At 34.0% G+C, this 6863-nt stretch overlaps 1 long non-coding RNA gene across 2 annotated transcripts; it reads left to right on the top strand.

The window, feature by feature from the left end:
• Positions 1 to 239: 239 nt before the first annotated feature.
• Positions 240 to 5383, top strand: LOC141326438 (uncharacterized). 2 transcript variants are annotated; one of them, XR_012353890.1, is made up of 6 exons: positions 240 to 510; positions 1105 to 1162; positions 1994 to 2144; positions 2495 to 2598; positions 2807 to 2899; positions 2981 to 5383. It is a non-coding gene; the product is annotated as an uncharacterized lncRNA (long non-coding RNA). The 2 variants fall into 2 exon arrangements; XR_012353891.1 differs by lacking the exon at positions 2807 to 2899.
• The last annotated feature ends 1480 nt before the right edge of the window (positions 5384 to 6863 follow it).

The raw sequence follows: 6863 nt of genomic DNA on the forward strand, positions 1-6863 counted from the left end.
ACGATAAAAGTGCTTATCTGACTATCAGGTGCAGGGCATTTTGCACCTGTAAATGGGTCACAGAACTGCAAAACAAAAACTTAAATGTATGATTTAATAGCAGTTTAATTAAAATTAAAATTGTTTATTTATGTACATTTTGCGTGACTGACGTGTGCGTGCACGCTGAACAGTCGCGTAGCTTTCAAACACTGGAGCGAGGGAGTTGTCATGGAAACGGGCTGCAACACAACGGCTGACAAGCTGGAAACTGCGTTTCTCCCTGTTGTTTGTATTGCTTTCGGTAAGTTTAGTACCTAAAATCACACAAATATTACATATAGCTGTTCCTGACACTAATTTTATGTGTTTATTTTTTGTAACTTCTGCTGACATGTTTTAATGAGTGCGCAAACGATCGAGTCCCATTCAAACACTACAGCGGAGGGAGTTGTCATGGAAACGGGGCGACAACACAGCAACTGACAAGCAAGAAACTCGGGTCTCTCGCTGTTGTTTTCACTATTTTCGGTAAGGTCAGTTCCTAAAATCATACAAATATTACATATAGCTGTCTCTGACACTTCTCTTGCTTGTATTTGACTCGCTTCTGTTGACTTTAGTTCATAGAGATGGTTTAGTGTCTTCGAAAAAGTCCGTTAGCATCTTAACTGGTGTAAGAGGAGGTAACTTAACGTTATGCTAACTCCATAAACTGAGCAGTTTATGAGAGTTTCTGATTTTAATCACGTATTTATGTGTAGACAAGAAGTTTTGACAGGTCTGTTGTAGTTTTACTGGTATTTTATCAATGGGTGATTGGAAATAGGCTCAGATAACCTAAACATATACATGGTATCGTTAATCGGTGACGTCACTGACGTAACATAATCTAGTTCAAAAGCAGTTTGATCTCTCATGGTAAACAAATATTGATATTGCGAAGTAAGAAATATAAACAATATCAAAAAAGTAAACCTAGAAGCAAATTATTGTATGTTAAGAATTTATTTTCAGTATATTCTTTATCTTTTCTACATATCACATGTGCTAAATATTGTTGGCTCTGTGACAAATTGCTTCTTATGTTCTTATTTTTTTCCATGATGATGGCCTGCACCCCAGAGTTGGAGCAAACCTCCTGTCAGACAACAACTCTAAGGCACAGTAAACCATATGGCTAGTAAGTTAACCTCAAACAAACACTAATGTTCAAATTTCAGTAAGATATATATATATATATGTATTTTTTTTTTTTTTTTTTTAAGTTTTCTATATAAGTTCCTTTTGTGTACCAAGACTGGATTTATTTAAAAATTCAAGATTAAAAAACAGCAAAAACGGTGATATTGTAAAGTATTATTACCATTTTAAAGTTGTTTACTTTGTGAATATATTGTAAAATGTAATTTATTTCTGTGAACAAAGCAGAATTTTCAGCATTATTACTCCAGTCTTCAGTGTCATGATCCTTCAGAAATTATGCTGATTTGATGCTTAACATACATTTTTGATTATTATCAATGTTGAAAACTGTTGTGTTGCTATTTTTTCTTTCAGGATTCCTTGATTGAACAGAAAATTCAAAAGAACAGCATTTATTTGAAACAAATCTTTACACTCACTTTGATCAATTTAATACATCTTTGCTGAATAACAAAATTAATTTCTTTAAAAAATCATGATAAAAATAAATTTAACAACATTAAGAAGGTTCACACAAAAAATATAAATCAGCACAGCTGTTTTTTTGTGTGCAAAATCAGCATATTAAAATGATTTCTGAATGATCATGTGACACTGAAGACTGTAATGATGCTAAAAATTACAGCTTTGATCACAGCAATCAATTACATTTTAACATATATTAACACACAAAAAACATCTTGTGACCTTGCACTTTAGTTGTATGTTATGAAATGAATAATCGTTTGTCTGAAATAATATGAACAGCAGTTATACTAATCTTTCTCTTTTTGCTTTCCTGTTTCAATCTCGGGATGCCCATCCCAAGGTTGCTAGAGATTACACCAGTTCCAGTTTGGATCCAGCTTCACTTGTGAAGACTTCAGAAGATGCCAGCAGCACTTACAAAGACTTGAGATGATGTCAACTATACAAACCTGACAAATATTATCCTTATATTGTAATCATTGCCCAAAAAGGTAAGTTTGCAGATTTTCAACGTTGTATTGTTACAGTGTGGGTAATATATGTAAATGAACAATGTTTTGCATATTTGTAATTTTTTATATACTACTACTATTAAATTATTTAGCAGTTTGGACATCTTTTACTACATTTACTAAACAGCAGTTTGGGACAGAGTATGTATTTTTGATGCAGATGTAAATGACTGTAAATTAACCTAAAAAGGTGTTATATGCCTTTGTCATAAGCTCTAAAAATATTGTTAAGCAAAGGTATTAATGAGATCTTTTAAAAAGTAATATAGTGACTTTATTAAATTACACACTATGACAATACAGTTACTTTGTTGTTGATCTACTTTTAGGGAGGAACTTGTCAAGAAATCTACTTCACAGCACGTCAGTGGAAGGCTTTCCTATGTAACAAACATGGACTCAAGATTTCCACTGTTGTATTTATCCATATCAGGTTTGTAAATGCATGGGGGTTTTATATTTTGCATCATTAGTCTTTTATGAAAACACATGAAAAAAAAAAAAATACATAACAAGGTCACTGGACTTCTCACAAAACACCAGTATTATGCCACAAATATTTTCTAATTAGTTAAACTAAAATTAAGCTTACATTGATAATTTGTAATACCAGATACAAAATGTGATACTTTATAATGCAGGGTACCCAGTCCAGTTCCTGGAAATATACCTTCCTGCAAAGTTGAGAATTACAGACGGTTGTGTTGGATCAGATTTAGATCACAATTCTACAAGTAGGTGGATCTCCAGGAATGGGCAGTCCTGTTATATCAGTTATGTATGATGGATTTTGAACTGTAACATTTTTATTGCAGATTTTCTGGGATTCCAGTTGAATACATCAGTACACCAGATGTTGGCCTGGACAGATGTGCCTACAGTACACCACACTGACCTCTCTGCTTTTGCATATATGCTGACTACTAACATTTTCTGTGAAGGTATTATTATAGCAAAACTGAACACCTGTGATAGTGGAATTTGTAGTTGTAAAGAATAGTCACGCATGTGTATCAGTAAATTTAAAGCCACAGAGAATACATTTTATAGGAGTTATTTTTTTTTGTACTCTTTCTCACAAACATAACACAACAGTTATACCATTTCAAATTCTCAGGTGCACAGATCCTAATCTACAATTCACAAATTAAGTACCTTATATGCTCACAGTTAGGCTAGAGTTGCTGCAGTGAATGAAGGGCAAAACACTCACACACTTGAATAAAAATCTCAAGTCATGAACAAAATTTGCACATTTGCATATACAGTTGTAGTCAGAATTATTGGCACCCTTGGTAAATATGAAGCCTGTGAAAATAAAACTGTATTGTTAAAGGGTTACTCCACCCCAAAATGAACTTTTTACTTTTTACTTTTCCCCATGTCATTTCAAACCCATAAATGCTTTGTTTGTCTTCCGAACACAATTTAAGATCACACATCCGTGTGTTGCGGCTGACATGGAACAGCTTACTCTATTAGCGCCCAGTGGATACTCTCCAAAATGCCGCTACGGTGGCTAAAGTCACTATTTTTCTTTTCTTTGTGTACAAAAAGTTTACTCGTAGCTTTGTAAAATTATGGTTGAACCTCTGATGGCAGATTGACTATTTTGACGACATCTTTCATACTTTTCTGGGCCTTGACAGTGTTATCTACTTGGCAGTCAAAGGGACAGCCACAAAGCCCCCGGTTTTCATCCAAAATGGGGGTAATGACAAAATTTTCATTTTAGGGTGGAGTAAGCCTTTCATCTTTTTTGATGAAAGTACTTTTTTTTTACAGGCTTCTTTGATCATATTTACTGAGGGTGCTAAAAATTGTGACCACGACTGTAAATGAGAACTGGTATCTCACATGACAAATCAGTATGTGACATCCCACTCACACACTTGCGCTCTCTCCGTTGATAAATACAACATGTGGCCTTTGACCCACTTCTGCTAGCACAGTACACTCAGCAAGTTTTTCTTTCTTTATTTTTTTAATAAATTGGAGCGAATAGCAATAGGTAAGTGCTAGATTCTATGCTAAATTCTAATAAAGTCTGTAAATATGTAAAGTTCTAATAAATACACATTTGAAAAAATGAAATATAGTCCTGCATAAATCTGGTATAACGGAGCGTGTGAATTTTTTCATTTGTGGAACAGGATTTTTGCTCCTGCAAAAAAAAATATATATATTTTGAGAAGGTTTTGTTGTGTTTGTGAAAGAAACAAAAAATACAAGTTTGCAACTCCTAAAACATACTTATATATTCTCTACAAATACAAATTCCACTGTCACAGCCAGGTGCTCAGTTTTGCTAATAATAATACCACATACAATAGATGTATGGTATGCAAATATAACAAAGGGACATAAACAACTAAACAATATCTAGGGATGCAAATTATCATAATTATACATCTAAAAGAAAAGCATGTAAAACTTAAGGGAGTGAAAATGGTAAATGAGCTCATGAGTGTTCTACTGCTGCCATTGAAAGTGGTAATTTCAGGTCATTTTCATTCATTTCATTTACTCAAGCATTTGTTTTCCACCAAGTGACAGAAACACATAGCATATTTTACTTATTATTTCCATTAATAATGATTAGAAATGTACATTTTAAATAAAATGCTGCCGTTTTATATGAATACTGTATATACACATGATAATATTTTTAGGCAAATGCTAAAAAAATCCTCTAAAAATGTGTATATGGAGTGATATTACATAAAACAGCAATTAGAAATTAACTTTGTCTATGCCTTATATTGTGGGTTATGTCTGGATCACCCTTTTCAAACCTGACCTGATTAGTTCACACCCCTGATATCACAAGGAACCTAAATTTTAATTGCAAAAGAAAATCGATTTATCTGCTATGTACCTCTGTCTTCTGTTTTCAAGGGTCGGAAATCTTTATAAATCATCTTTTCACCAATATGTCTTTATTTTGTGGAACACAAAAGGAGAGAGTGGCATAGTCTCAGTAATTAGAATGATAGCAATGATAGTGAATAGTGACTGTGGCTGTCTGCCTTACATCTCCTTTTGTGCCCCACTAAACAAAAACATTTGACATTTTTTTATTCTGAAGTGAATATAGCTTTTAATTTGTAACTTCTTTATTAGCCTGTAAATTACTTTCTTTGTGTTTACTTCCAGTAATTTGATTTCTTTGTGTGTATTTGAGTGTCAAACATGTATTTCTGAATTTTGTGTAAATAATAAATAAATTATGACTGAATTTGATGTGTGTTCAATAAATTATTGCATATACAGGCTAATTTATCTATTAAAATGTATGTAAGAAACAAGCAGAAAATATTTATTGTGTAGCATCGTTTTACCCCCCTGAAATCAACATCGTTTCAACGTTAGGTAAGCCAACCAATTAGATCGATTTTATGTCGAATATGTGTTGATTCTATAACGTCGTTTCAACCAACTGAAAATCAACGTCGATTCAACGTTGGGTAAGTGAACCAATTGCGTCGATTTTACGTTAGTTTTGAATGGCGTGCCTGACGTCGATTCAACATTACCCCGATGAGCAAAACTGATATTGGATCGACGTCGGAGATCAACGTCGTTTCGATGTCACGGGAGACGTCGATTCTACGTTGATTCTATGTCAGTTTGCTATCTGGGGCTTTATAGAGGACGCACAAAAATACTGAATAAAATCATTTATATTTAGGTTAAACGTAGGTCATAGCTTGTACTGCCTGTTAGCTTGCAAATTATGCCCAAGAACATAATTTATTAAGCCATATGTCTTGCTAACAAGAAACAATGCTTCTAACCACAGGTCACGTACGAAAAATAATGCCCAGTTTAAGCCATTCCACTCCACTGAAGGGGTGGAGCGGAAAATGAAAATAAATACGGCCTTTTAAAATTTAAATGTTCCAGCGATTTCATTCAGTCAACCCCTTAGAACACACCAAGAGCTAAATTCAGGTGTTTGCAAGCAGTTTCATTTAAAACGGAGAGAGCTGCCTTCAGCCAGTGTTTTCTGTTGTACTGACATGAGAGTCAAGGCTCCGAGCTCTCGGTCTGCGAACTACATCACGAAGCCTCTTTTAAAAGCATTTAAATAAAAACACTCCAGCGACTGTACACAATGCAAACAGAATATCATTTTAAAGAGCTATATTAAGCGCATATGAGCTGTTTCATGTGGTTTACGGATGAGCTTCGGGGCTGGCGTTTCTTCGTCCGTGTTCACAAAACTACATATTTTAAAGGCATTAAAAAAATAAAAAAAACACTCCAGCGATTGAACAATAATTGTAGATTACTGTATGTAAAACGTTAAAATGCTTGCTTATTTGTGCTGCATTTTTGTGGAAACGAATAAGCTAGTAAAGACTGTTTCATATGGTCTCATCGTTTGAACCACGTTAGTTCAACAAAGTACGGCTGTTGTTAACCTCACCAACTAATGACGTATGCTATTTAACTGATTAGAGTTCTCAAAAAATGCAACTGTATTGAACAAAGCACCTAATCACTCACTTAATAATTTTTGTTCCCTGTCATTTCGCTGTATTTTGTGTTTGATTTAGCACAGTTTCCCTCTTATACTCCGAAAGTTCCCTTAGGCATTTGTGCGCATGCGCACTACTCATAAATGGTGCTTTATAGAGGACGCACAAAAATACTGAATAAAATCATTTATATTTAGGTTAAACGTAGGTCATA

The sequence above is a fragment of the Garra rufa genome, chromosome 2 (assembly GCF_049309525.1).
Source record: "Garra rufa chromosome 2, GarRuf1.0, whole genome shotgun sequence".
Classification (NCBI taxonomy): Eukaryota; Metazoa; Chordata; class Actinopteri; order Cypriniformes; family Cyprinidae; genus Garra; species Garra rufa.